Genomic DNA, 19,724 nt, shown 5'->3' with positions numbered 1-19,724 from the left:
TTCCCGAGCAGGGCCTTGGCGGTGGCGGCGTTAGAAGTCGGAGGCGTCGGCGGGGGCCTCGGGAAGAGTTATCTTTTACGTTTAACAGCCGCCCACCACAGAAGCGACTTCGATCGGAGGTAGGGTCGGCGGCGGAAGCACCGCCGCGTCGCGCGGTGTCGGTGCGCCGGCGGCAGTGAAAATCCGGAGGCCGAGTGCCTCCGCGCCCGTCGTACTCATAACGCATCAGTCTCCAGGTGAGCGACCTGCGGCCAATGGAACAATGTAGGCAAGGAAGTCGGCAAAGCGGATCGTAACCTCGGAAAAGGATTGGCTCACGAGGTGGGCGGGGTCGATCCCCAACCCGTCGGTGTCGGCGGACTGCTCGGCTGCTCCGCGGCGAGGCGGGTCGCCAGCGTCTTGCCGAGGGCGGTGAGCGGCCTCGGGGGCCTTCCGGCGTCGAGCGATCGACTTCGAGCGAGTGCGGACAAGGGAATCCATTGTTTAATTAAAACAAAGCATTGCGATGGTCCTGCGGATGCTCCGCGCAATGTGATTTACGCCCGATGCTCACGAATGTCAAAGTGAAGAAATTCAACCAAGCGGGTAAGCGGCGGGAGTAACTATGACTCTCTTAAGGTAGCCAAATGCCTGCGTCATCTAATTAGTAGCGCATGAATGGATTAACGAGATTCCCACTTGTCACTATCTATCAGTGAAACCACGGCCAAAGGAGCGGGCTTGGCGGAATCGTGAGGAAAGAAGACCTGTTGAGCTTGACTCTAGTCAGACTTTGTGAAATGACTTGAGAGGTGTAGGATAAGTGGGGCGGAAGCGGCGGCGGTGAAATACCACTACTTTTAACGTTATTTTACTTATTAGTGAATCGGAGCGGGGGGGCCTCGCCCCTCTTTTTGGACCCAAGGCCGCCACGGCGATCGAGCGGAAGACATTGTCGGTGGGGAGTTTGGTGGGCGGCACATCTGTTAAAAGATAACGCGGTGTCTAAGATGAGCTCAGCGAGCAAATCTCGTGTGGAACAAAGGGTAAAAGCTCGTTTGATTACGATTTCCGATGCGAATCTGAGCCGTGAAAGCGTGGCCTATCGATCCTTTAGACCTTGAATTTGAAGCTAGAGGTGTCGGAAAAGTTACCACGGGGATAAGCGGCTTGTGGCAGCCAAGCGTTCATAGCGGCGTTGCTTTTGATCCTTCGATGTCGGCTCTTCCTATCATTGTGAAGCGAGAATTCACCAAGTGTTGGATTGTTCACCCACCAATAGGGAGCGTGGTGGGTTTAGGCCGTCGTGAGGCAGGTTAGTTTTACCCTGCGATGGCCAGCGTCGCGTGGTAATTCAACCTGATGCGAGAGGCGGTTGATTCGCACAATTGGTCATCGGCTTGGTTGAAAAGCGATGGCGCGAAGCTACCGTCTTATTTGGATTATGGTTGAAACGCCTCTAAGTCGAATCCAGGGCGAGCGACGCCGTGTCAGCGCCAGCTTGCCAGCGATGAGGCCCTCCGGCCCGAGAGCGCGTGCCGTTGGCCAAGCCCGGCCGGGCGAGCCGCGGGCGCTGAAGTACTATTCCCACGGGCGTCGGGCGAGAATCGCTTTGCGGGCGGCTTAAATCTGTGACGGGGTATTGTAAGTGGCGAGTGGCCTTCTGCCCACGATCCGAGATTCAGCCCTTTGTCGCTCAGGTCGTCCCTCCCCCTCGCCTCATCTCCTCTACGCCCCACGAGGTTCAGCGCCCCCTTACCCTCCGTCCCTTAGCGTGCGAGGATGCCCCCATCACTTTCGGTGCGGCAAGTCTTGAAACATTAAAGGTCAAGCGCGAGCACCATCCCTTTCCCAAGTCCAAAGCAGGCCGTGGCGATGCCCAGTGCCTCGGTTGATCCCCTCGATTGGCGATGGCGGTGCCAGTGCCTCCCGATTGCCCCAAGCGGGCCGTGGCGATGCGGTGCCTCGATTGCTCCCAGCGATTGGCGTGGCGTGCCCAGTGCCTCCCGATTGCCCCGTCGGGCCGTGGCGATGCCAGTGCCTCCCACTTGCTCCCCTCGATTGGCGTGGCGTGCCCGATTCCTCGGTTGCGATGGCGAGCGTGGCGATGCCAGTGCCTCGATTGCTCCCAAGCGGGCCGTGGCGATGCCCGGTGCCTCTCGATTGCCCCGCGGGCCGTGGCGATGCCAGTGCCTCCCGATTGCCCCGGCGGGCCGTGGCGATGCCCGATGCCTCCCGATTGCTCCCGGCGGGCCGTGGCGATGCCCGGTGCCTCGATTGCCCCAGCGGGCCGTGGCGATGCCCGGTGCCTCCCGATTGCCCCGGCGGGCGTGGCGATGCCAGTGCCTCCCGATTGCCCCAAGCGGGCCGTGGCGATGCCAGTTCCTCGATTGCCCCGGCGGGCCGTGGCGATGCCAGTGCCTCCCGATTGCTCCCGGCGGGCCGTGGCGATGCCCGGTGCCTCCCGATTGCCCAAGCGGGCCGTGGCGATGCCAGTGCCTCCCGGTTGCTCCCGATTGGCGTGGCGATGCCCGATGCCTCGATTGCCAAGCGGCCGTGGCGATGCCAGTGCCTCCCGATTGCCCCCAGCGGGCCGTGGCGATGCCCGGTGCCTCGATTGCCCCGGCGGGCCGTGGCGATGCCAGTGCCTCCCGATTGCCCCAGCGGGCCGTGGCGATGCGGTGCCTCCCGGTTGCTCCCAGCGGGCCGTGGCGATGCCAGTGCCTCCCGATTGCCCCGGCGGGCCGTGGCGATGCCCGGTGCCTCGATTGCCCGAGCCGTGGCGATGCCAGTGCCTCGATTGCCCCAGCGGGCCGTGGCGATGCCAGTGCCTCCCGATTGCCCCAGCGGGCCGTGGCGATGCCAGTGCCTCCCGATTGCCCCGGCGGGCCGTGGCGATGCCAGTGCCTCCCGATTGCTCCCGCCGATTGGCGTGGCGATGCCCGGTGCCTCCCGATTGCCCCGTCGGGCCGTGGCGATGCCCGGTGCCTCCCGATTGCCCAGCGGGCCGTGGCGATGCCAGTGCCTCCCGATTGCTCCCAAGCGGGCCGTGGCGATGCCAGTGCCTCGATTGCTCCGCCGATTGGCGTGGCGGTGCGATGCCTCCCGATTGCCAAGCGGGCCGTGGCGATGCCAGTGCCTCCCGATTGCCCCGACGTGTCACGGGTCCACTTCCTAGCTCGGACAGTAGTCCCATGCGGCGCCTAGACTTCCACCCAATCTAGGCCAGCCTACTCGTATTCAAGGGTCTTTCCCCCTTATGTTGGATCTCAAGTGTTCTTATCGAGGGTCTTTCACATATCTCAGCCCGATCATCGAGCATCGATATTCCTTGTAGCACGATGTCACCCTTCATCGTGTACATCCTCACGCATCGTCCGAAAGCCTAGCAACAAGCATTGTCCGGCAGCAAGGTAATAAGCAACATCCGACCGTATGGCTGAACCCAAAGCCAATATAGAATATTTGTTCCCCTATACCGAGTGGCATCATTGGCCCGTATACCGAGCGGCATCGTCGGCCTTATACCGAAACCTCGGGCCTAGGAGAGACGCGCACTACAAGCCCCTCGGCCTTGTAGTGTCCATGAAGCTCCTTCTTCATGGAGACACCGAGTCCCTATCTCTCGAGAGCTCGATGCCCGCCGCCTAGTACAATGAGTACGTAGGGAGCTCACTTAGAGTCACGCCCTTGCGCCAGTGACCCCGGGGATGGTGGAGAGCTTGACACCAAATTCGGAGACTAGCTGGGCCCGATCGTGCCCGACCGTGCTCACCCGTGGCCAACTAGTCTCACCCCCCTAAAGAGCATTTGGAGCATAGTGACCTCTGGCAGGAGGAAACATCAGTATGTCTCACCCATCACACCCCCTTGGACTATTCCATATTTATAAAAGTGTCCCGCAAACTTCTCATTCTCTTCAACTGTGCCCTTATACCATCTCATAGGCCTACGGCTTGGCTGGGTTTGGCCAATCCTCGAGGGATGACGGGCTGTCCCCCTTACATTCTCCCCCACTTAGACGATCGATGTCCTCATCGATTTGCCCCGAACACCTCCTATTGAACAATGCTCTCTTGATCATCATGTGCCTCTTCATGTTATTCATCATGTAGGACCAAGCTCTCCTAAATGCCTTGTGCCTCATCAAATCCTTCATCATGTCTGGTTCTCGCATATACCGATTCCCTCATGCATTTTCATATCAACTTGTGCCCATCTTCATACACATTCTTCATATCATCCTCATGTTAGGATGGTGGCATGGTTGCCCCACTCGATCAATGATGGAATGGCTACCCCGCTTGATTAATAATGGTATTATCATTTTCTTCCTTGTGACATTCTGCCCCACTCGGATACTCGACAACCACATGCGACCATTATTATTCTTTGTGGCATTGCAACCCAGCGAGTTCCCACTATGATGGATCTGTTCAATCATCTGCATACTCCCCCACTTAATTCTTCATATCTCATTTTGGGATGATTCCTCCGATGCTTCATTTCTCCGTATTGTGATCAACATGCCTCCGCATGAATCTCTTTGGGCCTTCGCTAAGTCATTCTCGTGGCTTTGCCTTATAGTTGCGCCATCATAAGTACCTCGCAAATAATCACAATACAAAATAGTGTTATACATGAACTCAGACATACGAAAGTAACAATATTCGATTTCGAAGATATGCTATAATATTATAGTTGCCAATAATGAACAACATATTCATCATGTAAATGAATACCGAAACTGACACATTACCGATTTCGTGTATTGCCACGTTCCTCTCGGGAACTCCCATTATGCTCGTGGGACTCATTGCTCAAGTTATGCTTGCCCTCATTTCTTACTGCACACCCATTGTTTGTATATCCATCTCTTGATGCTACTGCTTATCGACGATAAGCAATTCTCGGCTACCAATTGCTTTCGCTCGCCTCGTTCTCTTTCTGTTTGGTTTTGATTCATCTTGGGCATCGCCAAGTGAGTTTGACATTCATGTTCTCTTGAGGTCTCCACCTTTTGCTACTTCTCATCTTCCACTTGGAATGTGGTTGACACCTCGATGGCTACCATATTGCTCATGATTGCACTCTCCACCTGCAAAATTTCACAAGATTGCCTCGAGGGACTTCTCTTATCCCATATGCTTCTTATTTTTGTTTCCTCGGTGAAAAACACATATACACGACTGCCACAGTCATCAAGCTCATCTCGTTATCGCAATCTAAATGCTTGGACATCACAATTGCTTAGATTTCCCACAAGTGTCTGGAACTCTCTTCGACCCCACTATCATCACAATTGTGATCCCAAGATCATTCGTTTGCCCATAACTCAATGTCACTTGACAAGTGCTTCATCATCTCTATGTATTCTCACTTCATAGGTATTCAAGGTGGCCTCAAGCTCTATTGGCACACCCAATTCATCGGGGAGTCATTACCCTCTCCTCAAAAGACTATATCTAATGAGGCGTGCAGCCCTCCCACATGTGGTATCACCACTTTTATCACCATGTGGCTCTGAACAGCACCATCTCGTATTTTACGATTGTTTTGGTGAGCTTTTTCTCATATAAGCTACCACCATCAGCATTATGACCTAGTTACCAGTACTAGGCATCCGAAACTTTTGAGTTTCATAGGGACATTCGGGCTACCGTTTGCCAATGCAACTTAATAGTGCTTACGCGCACAATTGGGCCTCCGCCCTTTCTCGTGTTACCACTAGCCAACTCGTTACCTCCGAAATGGGACCTTGGGTTTTATACCCTTTCTAGGCTTATCGTAAGCCAACTCAATTTCTACGCAACATGATTCGGGATCCACTTGTCCCTTTTCCGAATTTATCTCATAGCTGATTTTACTTCAGCCGCTCTTAGCATCTATCGCCTCGTAATTAAGTGGGATTCAATAGAATCCACACATAAGCCGAACTTGCCATCAATGGCATTCAAGGACCGTCTCGCCTCAAGTTGCACTCTAGCAACAGTCTCATTTTCTATGTTATCCATAGGATAGCAACATTATTATCTCAAGGGACTCAATGCATTTCTCATCCTTCATTTGAAGGTTATAGCAGCCAACCGCAATGGCATTCTCCAAGGAGAAAACAACCATCTCCATACCGATTCGGGTATTTCAACCCATCATTCCGAAGGTTCTCATAACCATTTAAGCTATCTCGAATTTTCCATCTCTTTACTCGCACAAAATACGTTAAGGTATTTTGAAGGCTTTCATAGCCAACAAGTAGCTTCCGAATGCCAACTCTTAACCCAACTAGGGTAAGATACCATCTCCGTGAGATAAGCCGTCAATTTCACAACTCCTGGGGATAACACACCCCCTATCTCGAAAGACTTCCACAGTCTATCAAAATTTCGCAATCGTCTTATCAATCCTTGGGGCTTACTCGTCCCCACACATCTCGAAGACTTTCACAGTCTTTTAAGCAATCCCGAGTATTATCTCCTCATCCGACAAGGGTCATTCACCATCTCAATGGCTTTTAGGGCTACCAGTTGCCCCATATTTTCTAGTGTTTTCTCAATATCGATCGTCTCATTTTTATCCGACCAAAGTCTCAAAAGATGTTACTTGCTTGGCAAATGTCATTTGCCACCACGTTAGCATCCTTTGCATTGAGGAGCCCCAATTGGTGTACTGCACTCGCATACCACCTCTTCAGGGCTCAACAACATCAAGAATACTTATTTGCTCAACATATCACTTATACGTTGTGCATGCCACCATATGTTTCTAACAAGGACATCATGCCCTTTCCCCATCTCGGGGTTGTCCACTCCGCTCACCCTTTCTCAAGGTGAACACACGATTAGCTTTCATCGCTTTATATTTGTATCTCGTGTGCATCACACAATCGAAGATTTCTCAAGGAAGGTATGGATTATTATCCATCACGAGCACTGACCTTGCTCTGATACCAACTGTCACGGGGCCACTTCCTAGCTCGGACAGTAGTCCCGTGCGGCGCCTAGACTTCCACCCAATCTAGGCGACCTTACTGCGTATTCAAAGGTCTTTCCCCCTTAATAAAGGATCTCAAGTGTTCTTATCGAGGGTCTTTTAAGTATCTAGCCCGATCATCGAGCATTGATATTCCTTGTAGCACGATGTCGCCCTTTATCGTGCACATCCTCCCGCATCTTCCGAAAGCCTAGCAACAGGCATGGTCCGACAGCAAGGTAATAAGCAACATCCGACCGTATGGCTGAACCCAAAGCCAATGTTCCCCTATACCGAGTAGCATCATTGGCCCGTATACCGAGCAGCATCGTCGGCCTTATACCGAAACCTCGGGCCTAGGAGAGACGCGCACTACAAGCCCCCCGGCCTTGTAGTGTCCATGAAGCTCCTTCTTCATGGAGACACCGAGTCCCTATCTCTCGAGAGCTCGATGCCCGCCGCCTAGTACAATGAGTACGTAGGGAGCTCACTTAGAGTCACGCCCTTGCGCCAGTGACCCCGGGGATGGTGGAGAGCTTGACACCAAATTCGGAGACTAGCTGGCCCGATCGTGCCCGACCGTGCTCACCGATGGCCAACTAGTCACACCCCCCTAAAGAGCATTTGGAGCATAGTGACCTCTGGCAGGAGGAGACATCAGTATGTCTCACCCATCACACCCCCTTGGACTATTCCATATTTATAAAAGTGTCCCGCAAACTTCTCATTCTCTTCAACTGTGCCCTTATACCATCTCATAGGCCTACGGCTTGGCTGGGTTTGGCCAATCCTCGAGGGATGACGGGCTGTCCCCCTTACACGGGCGTGGCGATGCCCGATTCCTCGATTGCCCAAGCGGGCCGTGGCGATGCCAGTGCCTCCCGATTGCTCCCTTGATTGGCGTGGCGATGCCCGATGCCTCCCGATTGCCGGCGGGCCGTGGCGATGCCAGTTCCTCGATTGCTCCCAAGCGGGCCGTGGCGATGCCAGTGCCTCCCGATTGCCCAAGCGGGCCGTGGCGATGCCAGTTCCTCGATTGCTCCCAAGCGGGCCGTGGCGATGCCCGGTGCCTCGATTGCCCCGAAGCGTGGCGATGCCAGTGCCTCCCGATTGCCCCAGCGGGCCGTGCCCACGCGCCTCCCGGTGCTCTTGCGAGGCGTTTATTATTCACCCATCTCATGCAAAATGAGGCTATAATTGTACGGGATGCGGTTTTATTCCTTAGCTAATAGGCAAAAAGAGGTTACTTTGGCCCCTTTGCTATGGCCGATACACTAACATTTTTATTTTAGTGAGCTCGTCCCTAACATGCTTTTTGCTTATAAGTTATGTTATTCTCTTCGTATACGTGATTGAAATATTACCCAAGATATTCCAGTCATTGGTGCCTTGCATCTACGCTTACCTTCATCATGTGGGGATGCTATCTATGGAGCGCTTCTTGCGTTCTCACTATGACCCTAAGGTTTTGTGCTTCATGTTTTATGGAACAATTCCCTCATTGAGTATAAAGAGCACAAAATCTAATATTGTGCACATGACAACTCTTCTATGATTTTTTCTCTACTTACCTTCCATGCCGATATGGCCAAATGTTATGCCCCTAAGCCAATTCTCCGTGCAAACTTTAAGAAAACCACCCAATGACAACTCAAATGGGTTTATAATATTTTTCTGATGTTCCACAAAAATTTGGTGATTTTCTGATGAGTTTTCTATTTTTTATGAATTTATGTATTTTTCGGGTTAAAAAAATAAAAAAAAATAGCTACGGTGAAAAAAAAAATTTCAAAATTTTTGTGAGAGTAGATTACATTTTTCTAAACACCTCTGCAAAAAATCAGGTCAAAATACCCAAAATTGAATTTTTTAGGGGGGGTGTGATGGCTCGGACATAGTCATGTTTCCTCTGCCCGGACTTCATTGTGTTCCTAATGCTCTTTAGGGGTGTGGGTAGTCACCCCCACAGAAGGCCGGGCACAGGGATGCCTCCGGGCCATATGTGGGCATCGGTTTAGCATGGAAATTAGCTTGTTAGCCCCCTCTCCACCTCTACCCGTCGGTTGGATGTCGGACAAAATCGGAAAAAATCCGTGCGTGGTGGGCGACGCCATGGCTCGGGCCGTTCGCGACAATTGTGGGAAATGAATCGGTGGTTGAATCCTATATAAAAGTGTGTCGAATGGATGCTAGTGCATGGTGCGAGCATGGCATTTGCGTCTTTGTGCTTGTCTTAGGCGTGCGGCGGACATGCGTTACTTTGGGCATGGGAGCTTCGGTTGGCCAGCGTTTGCAAACTAACTCCTTGGGCTGGACTTCGAATCACGGCGATGAACCCGGTGCTATTGGGGCGATCTCCATGCTTGCGTGTGTCAATTGGATCTTTGGTGCAAGGTGTGGGCGTGGCATTTACGTGCTATTCTGTCTTTGGCGTCTTGCGGATAAGCGATGCTGGGCATGGTGTGAGTTCTCGGTGGCATAGGCTTTTGAGGACTTTGGAGTGCAGTGGTAGGCCGAGCTTTATTGGGGTCGATCTCCTTGCTCTCGAGGTGTTAAGTGAAAGTCGGTACAAGGTGTGGGCATGGTGCTTACGTCTTTGTGCTTGTGTCAGTGCGAGCGGACATGCAACGCCATCGGGCATGGGGTGAGCTCACGATGGGGAAGGCTTGCGGGGAGTTGGGATGCTACATTACTCGGGAGTCGTGGATGGGCGTCGGAGTACATTGCGATCGTGCATTGCTCGGGTTGTGGGAATGGTGGCGGTGCTTCCGCAAGTGTTGAGGCATTACAAGTGTTGGGAGAGGCGTGGCGTTACGATGCGTGCTTGATCCTATCTTGCGGCGATGTCGAGGCATGAGTTGTGGCATTGAGTGGTAGCGCTTTCGCCGATTGCGGTGGTGTGCATTGTTGCTTGCGTCGATGTGTCCCTTTGTGATCGTTGCCTTTGCTTAGGTTGAGGGCGAGCACGGTGCCTTTACTTTCTGAAGTTGTGCGAATGTTGAGGTGAGGCGTGGCGTTTCATGCCACATGTGCTCGGCCGATGCATGAGCTTCGGAGGCATGTGTTGAGAACATTATCTGGCGAGTTTCTTGGTGCGGTGATTACTGCATTACAAAGCCCCATTCTTTCCCTTCCGGTGCTTGCATTTGCTACTAAGGTTGCGGGGATGAGCACAGTGCGGATGTTTTGTTGAGCGGCGAGTGCTTGGTGAGAGTGCGGCGTTGGTGCTGCTCAATCAGATGTGCGTTTCTTGAGGCAAAGGCGAAACCTTTGTATGGGAATCCTCGTGGCGAGTCAGCGCTACGTCGAGAATCGAGGCGGGTCGCCGTGTTGCTTGTATTTCCTTTGTTAAGCCGTCCCTCCTCGGATTTGTTTGGCGCCAAGCGGTGTGAGTAGCGGTTCCATTCGGCGTTTTGACTTCCCATCGTGCTTACGCTGCGTCGGGGGCAATTCGTTGGAGTGGGATCAGCGCTCAACGTGCGTGGCGGCGCATGGCGATTGTTTGAGTCGTTTGGGTTGGCGGGCTCTTTGCTCGAGCATTGAAGCTGGCTCGATCCCCTTGATTGTTGCGAGGCGGAATGTGCCTCGGTGACATGATTCGGTTCTGTGTTGCATACCCGCAGCGGGTCGAAAGCTATCTTTGTCCGTTTCGCTGCGCCTTGTTTAGGAGTGCGAGTGAACCCGTGGCGGCATCAGTGCTCCAAGCATGCCTCAGCGCTGCCGTGGCCCACGGAATGTCATTGTGCTCTCGGATGCGGAATGTGATGCGGGCGGAGGGTGGCAACTCCTCCATCAGCCCAAGCGTCCAATCGGTAGCGGAGCCAAGCGCTGTGTCTCGAGGCCTCGGCTCGCGGGAGCTTCGTCGCGGCAGCCGTCGCGAAGGAATGCTACGGTTGATCTGCCGGTAGTCATATGCTTGTCTCAAAGATTAAGCCATGCATGTGTAAGTATGAACTAATTGATTGTGAAGCTGCGAATGGCTCATTAAATCGATTATAGTTTGTTTGATGGTATACGCTACTCGGATAGCAGTAGTAATTCTAGAGCTATCGTGCAACAAACCCGACTTACGGAAGGGATGCATTTATTAGATAAAAGGTCGGCGCGGGCTCTGCGTTGCTCACGATGATTCATGATAACTTTCGGCGGATCGCACGGCCATCGTGCGGCGCATCATTCAAATTTACGCCTATCAACTTTCGATGGTAGGATGAGGCCTACCATGGTGGTGACGGGTGACGGAGAATTAGGGTTCGATTAGGAGAGGAGCACGAGAAGCGGCTACCACATCCAAGGAAAGCGGCGGTAGCGCAAATTACCCAATCGACACGGGAGGTAGTGACACTAAATAACAATACAGGGCTCTTGAGTGGTAATTGGAATAGTACAATCTAAATCCCTTAACGAGGATCCATTGGAGGGCAAATGCGGTGCGGCGGCGCGGTAATTCGGCTCAATAAGCGTATATTTAAGTTGTTGCGGTTAAAAAGCTGCGTAGTTGGACCTTGGGTTGGGTCGGCCGGTCCGCCTCGCGGTGTGCACTGTCGGCTCGTCCCTACTGCGGCGATGCGCTCGGCGCCTTAGCGGAGTCGTGCCTCGTATTGTTACTTTGAAGAAATTAGAGTGCTCAAAGCATGACTACGCTCTGGATACATTAGCATGGGATAACATCATAGGATTTCGGTCCTATTGTGTTGGCCTTCGGGATCGGAGTAATGATTAACAGGGACAGTCGGGGGCATTCGTATTTCATAGTCGGTGAAATTCTTGGATTTATGAAAGGCGAACAAGCTGCGAAAGCATTTGCCAGGATGTTTTCATTAATCAGAGCGAAAGTTGGGGGCTCGAAGGCGATCGGATACCGTCCTAGTCTCAACCATAAGCGATGCCGAGCCGAGGATCGGCGGATGTTGCTTTTAGGACTCATGGCACCTTATGAGAAATCAAAGTCTTTGGGTTAGGGAGTATGGTCGCAAGCTGAAACTTAAAGGAATTGTGGAAGGGCACCACGAGTGGAGCACTGCGGCTTAATTTGACTCAACAGGGAAACTTACGAGTCGGACATAGTAAGGATTGTGGTGAGAGCTCTTTCTTGATTCTATGGGTGGTGGTGCATGGCGTTCTTAGTTGGTGGAAGCGATTTATGCAGTTAATTAGTTAGCGAGCGAGACCTCGGCCTGCTAACTAGCTATGCGGAGGTGACCCTCGCGGCGACTTCTTAGAGGACTATGGCCTTTTAGGCCAAGGAAGTTTGAGGCAATAGCAGTGCAGTGATGCCCTTAGATGTTACGGGCGCCGCGCTTCTGCGATGTATTCAGCGAGTCTATAGCCTTGGTAAGCGGGCGGGTAATCTTTGAAATTTCATCGTGATGGGGATAGATCATTGCAATTGTTGGTCTTCAGCGAGGAATTCCTAGTAAGCGCGAGTCATCGGCTCGCGTTGACTACGTCCACGCCCTTTGTACACACGCCCGTCGCTCCTACCGATTGAATGGTCAGGTGAAGTGTTGGATCGCGGCGTGGGCGGTTCGCCGCCGCGGCGTCGCGAAGTCGCGAACCTTATCATTTAGAGGAAGGAGAAGTCGTAACAAGGTTTCGTAGGTGAACTGCGGAAGGATCATTGTCGAAACACGCTCGCATGAGCGACCCATGACAGCGTCCACAAGCAGCGAGGACGCGGGCCTTCGGTCCCCGTCGCCGAAAGTCGAGGAAGCGGTGGGCCTCGCCCGCCGGCTCTCGCCTAACAACCAACCGGCGAAGCGCCAAGGAACATGAAGCGAAAAAGCGCTCCGTTCGGGCAGCGTCGTCCTCTTCGAGAACCATAGCGACTCGGCAGCGGATATCTCGGCTCGCATCGATGAAGAAGCGCGCAAAATCGATGCTTGGTGTGAATTGCGAGAATCCGCGAACCATCGAGTCTTTGAGCGCAAGTTGCGCGAAGCCATCCGTGAGAACGCGTCTGCACAGGTGTCACGCAGCGTCGCCCCCAACCCCTCGCCCGTGCGGGTGCGAAGCGGATCTGGCCTCCGTGCGCTCCTCGCTCGCGGTTGGCCCAAAAGCGAGTCCTCGGCGATGATACGCCACGGCTATCGGTGGTTGAAAGACCCTCGGACCAGGCGCGCGTCCGCCCACCGGGACCCGAGACCCCTGCGCGTCCCCGAGGAGCGCCTCCGACCGCGACCCAGTCGGTAGGAACACCCGTGAGTTTAAGCATATCAATAAAGCGGAGGAAAAACTTACGAGATTCCCCTAATGTGGCGGCGAGCAGGAAGAGCCCGGCTTGAGAATCGGGCGCCCTCGGCGTCCGGTGTAATCTGGAGAAGCGTCCTCGTGCGGGCCGGGCCCAAGTCCCTGGAAGAAGCGCGGAGAAAGTGAGCCGTCGTGCCGGACCACTGTCGCACCACGTTGTCTGCGAGTCGGGTTGTTTGGGAATCTGCCCCAATCAGGCGGTAAATTCCGTCCAAGGCTAAATCGTGCGAGGCAGATGGCGAACAAATCTGCGAGGAAAGATGAAAAGGACTTTGAAAAGAGAGTCAAAGAGTGCTTGAAATTGTCGGGAGGAAGCGGATGGGGGCGCGATGCGCCCGGTCGGATGTGGAGCAGCGACAAGCGGTCCGCCGATCGGCTTCGAAGCGCGGACCAGCCTTGGATCGCGTGGCCCAAGCCGGGCACTAAGCGCCCGTGAGCCGTCGCGGCGATCGTGGACATCAGCTGGCGAATCACGGCGTGCCCGGCACCATGGCGCTCTGGCGTCGGCGGCGGGCTCCCCATTCGGCCGTCTTGAAACACGGACCAAAGTCGACATGTATGCGAGTCAGCGGGCGGAGTAAACCGTAAAGCGCAAGGAAGGCGTGGCGGGATCCCAGGGTTGCACCGCCGGCCGACCTCGATCTTACGAGAAGGGTTCGGTGAGAGCATGCTGTCGGGACCGAAAGATGGTGAACTATGCTGGCGGGCGAAGCGGAGAAACTACGGTGGAGGCGCGGCGATCTTGGCGATGCAAATCGTTAAATCGACTTGGGTATAGGGCGAAAGACTAATCGAGCCGTCTAGTAGCTGGTTCCCTCAGAAGTTTCCCTCGGGATAGCTGGAGCTCGGGGCGAGTTCTATCGGGTAAAGCCAATGATTAGAGGCATCGGGCGCAGCGCCCTCGACCTATTCTCAAACTTTAAATAGGTAGGGCCAGCGCGGTGCCCATTTGTGGCGCCACGAATCGAGCTCCAAGTGGGCCATTTTTGGTAGCGAGCTAGCGATGCGGGATGAGCAGGAGATTCTGGTGCAAGGTGCGCTAACGAGAACCCACAAAGGGTGTTGGTCGATTAAGGCAACGGGGCGGTGGTCATGGAAGTCGAAATCCGCTAAGGAGTGTGTAACAACTCACTGCCGAATCAACTAGCCCGAAAATGGATGGCGCTTAAGCGCGCGACCTATACCGGCCGTCGGGGCAAGAGCGAGCCAGATGAGTAGGAGGCGCGGCGCGGCTGCAAAACCGAGCGAGCGGGCGGGCCGTCGGTGCGGATCTTAGTGGTAGTAGCAAATATTCAAATGAGAACTTTGAAGGCGAAGAGGAAAGGTTCCATGTGAGCGGCACTTGCACATGGGTTAGTCGATCCTAAGAGGCGGGAAGCCCGTCCGACGGTAGCGTCCGTATGCGAGCCGAAAGGAATCGGGTTAAAATTCCCGAGCAGGGCCTTGGTGTGGCGGCGTTAGAAGTCGGAGGCGTCGGCGGGGCCTCGGGAAGAGTTATCTTTTACGTTTAACGAGCCCGCCCACCACAGAAGCGACTTCGATCGGAGGTAGGGTCAGCGGCCGGAAGAGCACCGCCGCGTCGCGGTGTCGGTGCGCCCGGCCCGTGAAAATCCGGAGGGCCGAGTGCCTCCGCGCCCGGTCGTACTCATAACGCATCGGTCTCCAAGGTGAGCGACCTGCGGCCAATGGAACAATGTAGGCAAGGGAAGTCGGCAAAGCGGATCAGTAACCTCGGGAAAAGGATTGGCTCACGAGATTTGGGCGGGGTCCCGATCCGAACCGTCGGTTGTCGGCGGACTGCTCGGCTGCTCCGCGGCGAGGCGGGTCGCCAGCGTCTTGCCGAGCGAGACGGTGAGCGGCCTCGGGGGCCTTCCGGCGTCGAGCGATCGACTTCGAGCGAGTGCGGACAAGGGAATCCATTGTTTAATTAAAACAAAGCATTGCGATGGTCCTGCGGATGCTCACGCAATGTGATTTACGCCCGATGCTCACGAATGTCAAAGTGAAGAAATTCAACCAAGCGCGGGTAAGCGGCGGGAGTAACTATGACTCTCTTAAGGTAGCCAAATGCCTGCGTCATCTAATTAGTAGCGCATGAATGGATTAACGAGATTCCCACTTGTCACTGTCTACTATCGGCGAAACCACGGCCAAAGAGCGGGCTTGGCGGAATCGTGAGGAAAGAAGACCTGTTGAGCTTGACTCTAGTCAGACTTTGTGAAATGACTTGAGAGGTGTAGGATAAGTGGGGCCGGAAGCGGCGGCGGTGAAATACCACTACTTTTAACGTTATTTTACTTATTAGTGAATCGGAGGCGGGGCCTCGCCCCTCTTTTTGGACCCAAGGCCGCCACGCGGCCGTCCGGCGGAAGACATTGTCGGTGGGGAGTTTGGTGAGGCGGCACATCTGTTAAAAGATAACGCGGTGTCTAAGATGAGCTCAGCGAGCGAAATCTCGTGTGGAACAAAGGGTAAAAGCTTCGTTTGATTACGATTTCCGATGCGAATCTGAGCCAGTGAAAGCGTGGCCTATCGATCCTTTAGACCTTGAATTTGAAGCTAGAGGTGTCGGAAAAGTTACCACGGGGATAAGCGGCTTGTGGCGACCAAGCGTTCATAAGCGGCGTTGCTTTTGATCCTTCGATGTCGGCTCTTCCTATCATTGTGAAGCGAGAATTCACCAAGTGTTGGATTGTTCACCCACCAATAGGGAGCGTGGTGGGTTTAGGCCGTCGTGAGGCGAGGTTAGTTTTACCCTGCGATGGCCGGCGTCGCGTGGTAATTCAACCTGAATGCGAGAGGCGGTTGATTCGCACAATTGGTCATCGCTTGGTTGAAAAGCGATGGCGTGTGAAGCTACCGTCTTATTTGGATTATGGTGAAACGCCTCTAAGTCGAGAATCAGGGCGAGCGGCAACGCCCGTGTCGGCGCCGCTTGCCGACCAGCGATGGGGGCCCTCCGGCCCCGAGCCGCGTGCCGTTGGCCAAGCCCAGCGGCGGACGAGCAGCGCGGGCATGAAGTACTATTCCCACGGGCGTCGGGCGAGAATCGCTTTGCGGGCGGCCATCTGTGACGGGGTATTGTAAGTGGCGAGTGGCCTTGCTGCCACGATCCGCGAGATTCAGCCCTTTGTCGCTCAGGTCGTCCCTCCCCCTCGCCTCATCTCCTCTACGCCCCACGAGGTTAGCGCCCCCTTACCCTCCGTCCCTTAACGTGCGAGGATGCCCCCATCACTTCGGTGCGGCAAGTCTTGAAACATTAAAGGTCAAGCGCGAGCACCATCCCTTTCCCAAGTCCAAAAGCAGGCGTGGCGATGCCCGATGCCTCGGTTGATCCCCTCGATTGGCGGTGGCGGTGCCAGTGCCTCCCGATTTGCCCCGGCGGGCCGTGGCGATGCGGTGCCTCGATTGCTCCCAGCGGGCGTGGCGATGCCCGGTGCCTCGATTGCCCCGTCGGGCCGTGGCGATGCCCGATGCCTCCCTGCTCCCCTCGATTGGCGTGGCGATGCCCGATTCCTCCCGATTGCGATGGCGTGGCGTGCGATGCCTCGATTGCTCCCAAGCGGGCCGTGGCGATGCCAGTGCCTCCCGATTGCCCCGGCGGGCCGTGGCGATGCCCGGTGCCTCGATTGCCCAAGCGGGCGTGCCGATGCCTCCCGATTGCCCCGGCGGGCGTGGCGATGCCAGTGCCTCCCGATTGCTCCCAGGCGGGCGTGGCGATGCCCGGTGCCTCCCGATTGCCCCAGCGGGCGTGGCGATGCCAGTGCCTCGATTGCCCCGGCGGGCCGTGGCGATGCCAGTGCCTCCCGATTGCCCCAAGCGGGCCGTGGCGATGCCAGTGCCTCGATTGCCCGGCGGGCCGTGGCGATGCCCGATGCCTCCCGATTGCCCCAGCGGGCCGTGGCGATGCCCGGTGCCTCCCGATTGCTCCCGGCGGGCCGTGGCGATGCCAGTGCCTCCCGATTGCCCAAGCGGGCCGTGGCGATGCCAGTGCCTCGATTGCTCCCGGCGGGCGTGGCGATGCCCGATGCCTCCCGATTGCCCCAGCGGGCGTGGCGATGCCAGTGCCTCCCGATTGCTCCCAGCGGGCCGTGGCGATGCCCGGTGCCTCCCGATTGCCCAAGCGGGCCGTGGCGATGCCAGTGCCTCGATTGCTCCCGGCGGGCGTGGCGATGCCAGTGCCTCCCGATTGCCCCAGCGGGCGTGGCGATGCCCGGTGCCTCGATTGCCCCGGCGGGCCGTGGCGATGCCAGTGCCTCGATTGCTCCCAGCGGGCCGTGGCGATGCCAGTGCCTCCCGATTGCCCCGGCGGGCCGTGGCGATGCCCGGTGCCTCGATTGCCCCGGCGGGCCGTGGCGATGCCAGTGCCTCCCGATTGCCCCAAGCGGGCCGTGGCGATGCCCGGTGCCTCGATTGCTCCCCCGATTGGCCGTGGCGTGCGATGCCTCCCGGTTGCCCCGTCGGGCCGTGGCGATGCCAGTGCCTCGATTGCCAAGCGGGCCGTGGCGATGCCCGATGCCTCGATTGCCCCAAGCGGGCGTGGCGATGCCAGTGCCTCGATTGCTCCCGCCGATTGGCGTGGCGTGCGGTGCCTCGATTGCTCCCAAGCGGGCGTGGCGATGCCGGTGCCTCGATTGCCCAGCGGGCCGTGGCGATGCCAGTTCCTCGATTGCTCCCAAGCGGGCCGTGGCGATGCCAGTGCCTCGATTGCTCCCGATTGGCGTGGCGATGCCCGATTCCTCCCGATTGCTCCCAAGCGGGCCGTGGCGATGCCAGTGCCTCGATTGCCCAAGCGGGCCGTGGCGATGCCGATTCCTCGATTGCTCCCAAGCGGGCCGTGGCGATGCCGCGCCTCCCGGTGCTCTTGCACGGGGGGCGTTGGTTATTCACCCATCTCATGCAAACTGAGGCTATAATTGGCACGGGATGCAGTTTTATTCCTCAGCTAATAGGCAAAAAAGAGGTTTGCCTGGCCCCTTTGCTAGCATACACTAACATTTTTATTTTCGGCAGGCTCTCGTCCCTAACATGCTTTTTGCTTATAAGTTATGTTATTCTCTTCGTATACGTGATTGAAATATTACCCAAGATATTCCAGTCATTGGTGCCTTGCATCTACGCTTACCTTCATCATGTGGGGATGCTATCTATGGAGCGCTTCTTGCGTTCTCACTATGACCCTAAGGTTTTGTGCTTCATGTTTTATGGAACAATTCCCTCATTGAGTATAAAGAGCACAAAATCTAATATTGTGCACATGACAACTCTTCTATGATTTTTTCTCTACTTACCTTCCATGCCGATATGGCCAAATGTTATGCCCCTAAGCCAATTCTCCGTGCAAACTTTAAGAAAACCACCCAATGACAACTCAAATGGGTTTATAATATTTTTATGATGTTCCACAAAAAATTTGGTGATTTTCTGATGAGTTTTCTATTTTTTATGAATTTATGTATTTTTCGGGTTAAAAAAATAAAAAAAAATAGCTACGGTGAAAAAAAAAATTTCAAAATTTTTGTGAGAGTAGATTACATTTTTCTAAACACCTCTGCAAAAAATCAGGTCAAAATACCCAAAATTGAATTTTTTAGGGGGGGTGTGATGGCTCAGACATAGTCATGTTTCCGCATGCCAGACTACATTGGGTTCCTACTGCTCTTTAGGGGGGTGTGGGTAGTCACCCCCACAGGGCTGACAAGGCCGGGCACAGGGATGCCTCCGGGCCATATGTGGGCATCGGTTTAGCATTGATATTTGCTTGTTTGCCAACTCTCAACCTCTACGGCGTCGTTTGGTAGTCGGAAAAAATCGGAAAAAATCCCGTGCGTGGTGGGCGACGCCATGGCTCGGGCCCGTTCGCGACAATTGAGGGACATGAATCGGTGGTTGAATCCTATATAAAAGTGTGTCGAATGGATGCTGAGTGCATGGTGCGAGCATGGCATTTGCGTCTTTGTGCTTGTCTTAGGCGTGCGGCGGACATGCGTTACCTTGGGCATGGGAGCTTCGGTTGGCCAGCGTTTGCAAACTAACTCCTTGGGCTGGACTTCGAATCACGGCGATGAACCCGGTGCTATTGGGGCGATCTCCATGCTTGCGTGTGTCAATTGGATCTTTGGTGCAAGGTGTGGGCGTGGCATTTACGTGCTATTCTGTCTTTGGCGTCTTGTGGATAAGCGATACTGCTTGGGCATGGTGTGAGTTCTCGGTGGCATAGGCTTTTGAGGACTTTGGAGTGCAGTGGTAGGCCAGAGCTTTATTGGGGTCGATCTCCTTGCTCTCGAGGGTGTTAAGTGAAAGTCGGTACAAGGTGTGGGCATGGTGCTTACGTCTTTGTGCTTGTGTCGAGTGCGAGCGGACATGCAACGCCATCGGGCATGGGGTGAGCTCACGATGGGGAAGGCTTGCGGGGAGTTGGGATGCTACATTACTCGGGGTCGTGGATGGGCGTCGGAACATTGCGATCGTGCATTGCTCGGGTTGTGGGAATGGTGGCGGTGCTTCCGCAAGTGTTGAGGCATTAC

At 55.0% G+C, this 19,724-nt stretch overlaps 2 pseudogenes; both read right to left on the bottom strand.

Moving 5' to 3' along the window:
* Window positions 1-487: 487 nt before the first annotated feature.
* Window positions 488-1,214, bottom strand: LOC131177328 (uncharacterized; annotated as a pseudogene).
* Window positions 1,215-15,124: 13,910 nt separating this feature from the next.
* Window positions 15,125-15,860, bottom strand: LOC131177327 (uncharacterized; annotated as a pseudogene).
* Window positions 15,861-19,724: the final 3,864 nt, after the last annotated feature.

The sequence above is a fragment of the Hevea brasiliensis genome, unplaced genomic scaffold (genome assembly GCF_030052815.1).
Source record: "Hevea brasiliensis isolate MT/VB/25A 57/8 unplaced genomic scaffold, ASM3005281v1 Scaf403, whole genome shotgun sequence".
In the NCBI taxonomy this organism is placed as follows: Eukaryota; Viridiplantae; Streptophyta; class Magnoliopsida; order Malpighiales; family Euphorbiaceae; genus Hevea; species Hevea brasiliensis.
This window is presented reverse-complemented; position numbering and strand designations above follow the sequence as displayed.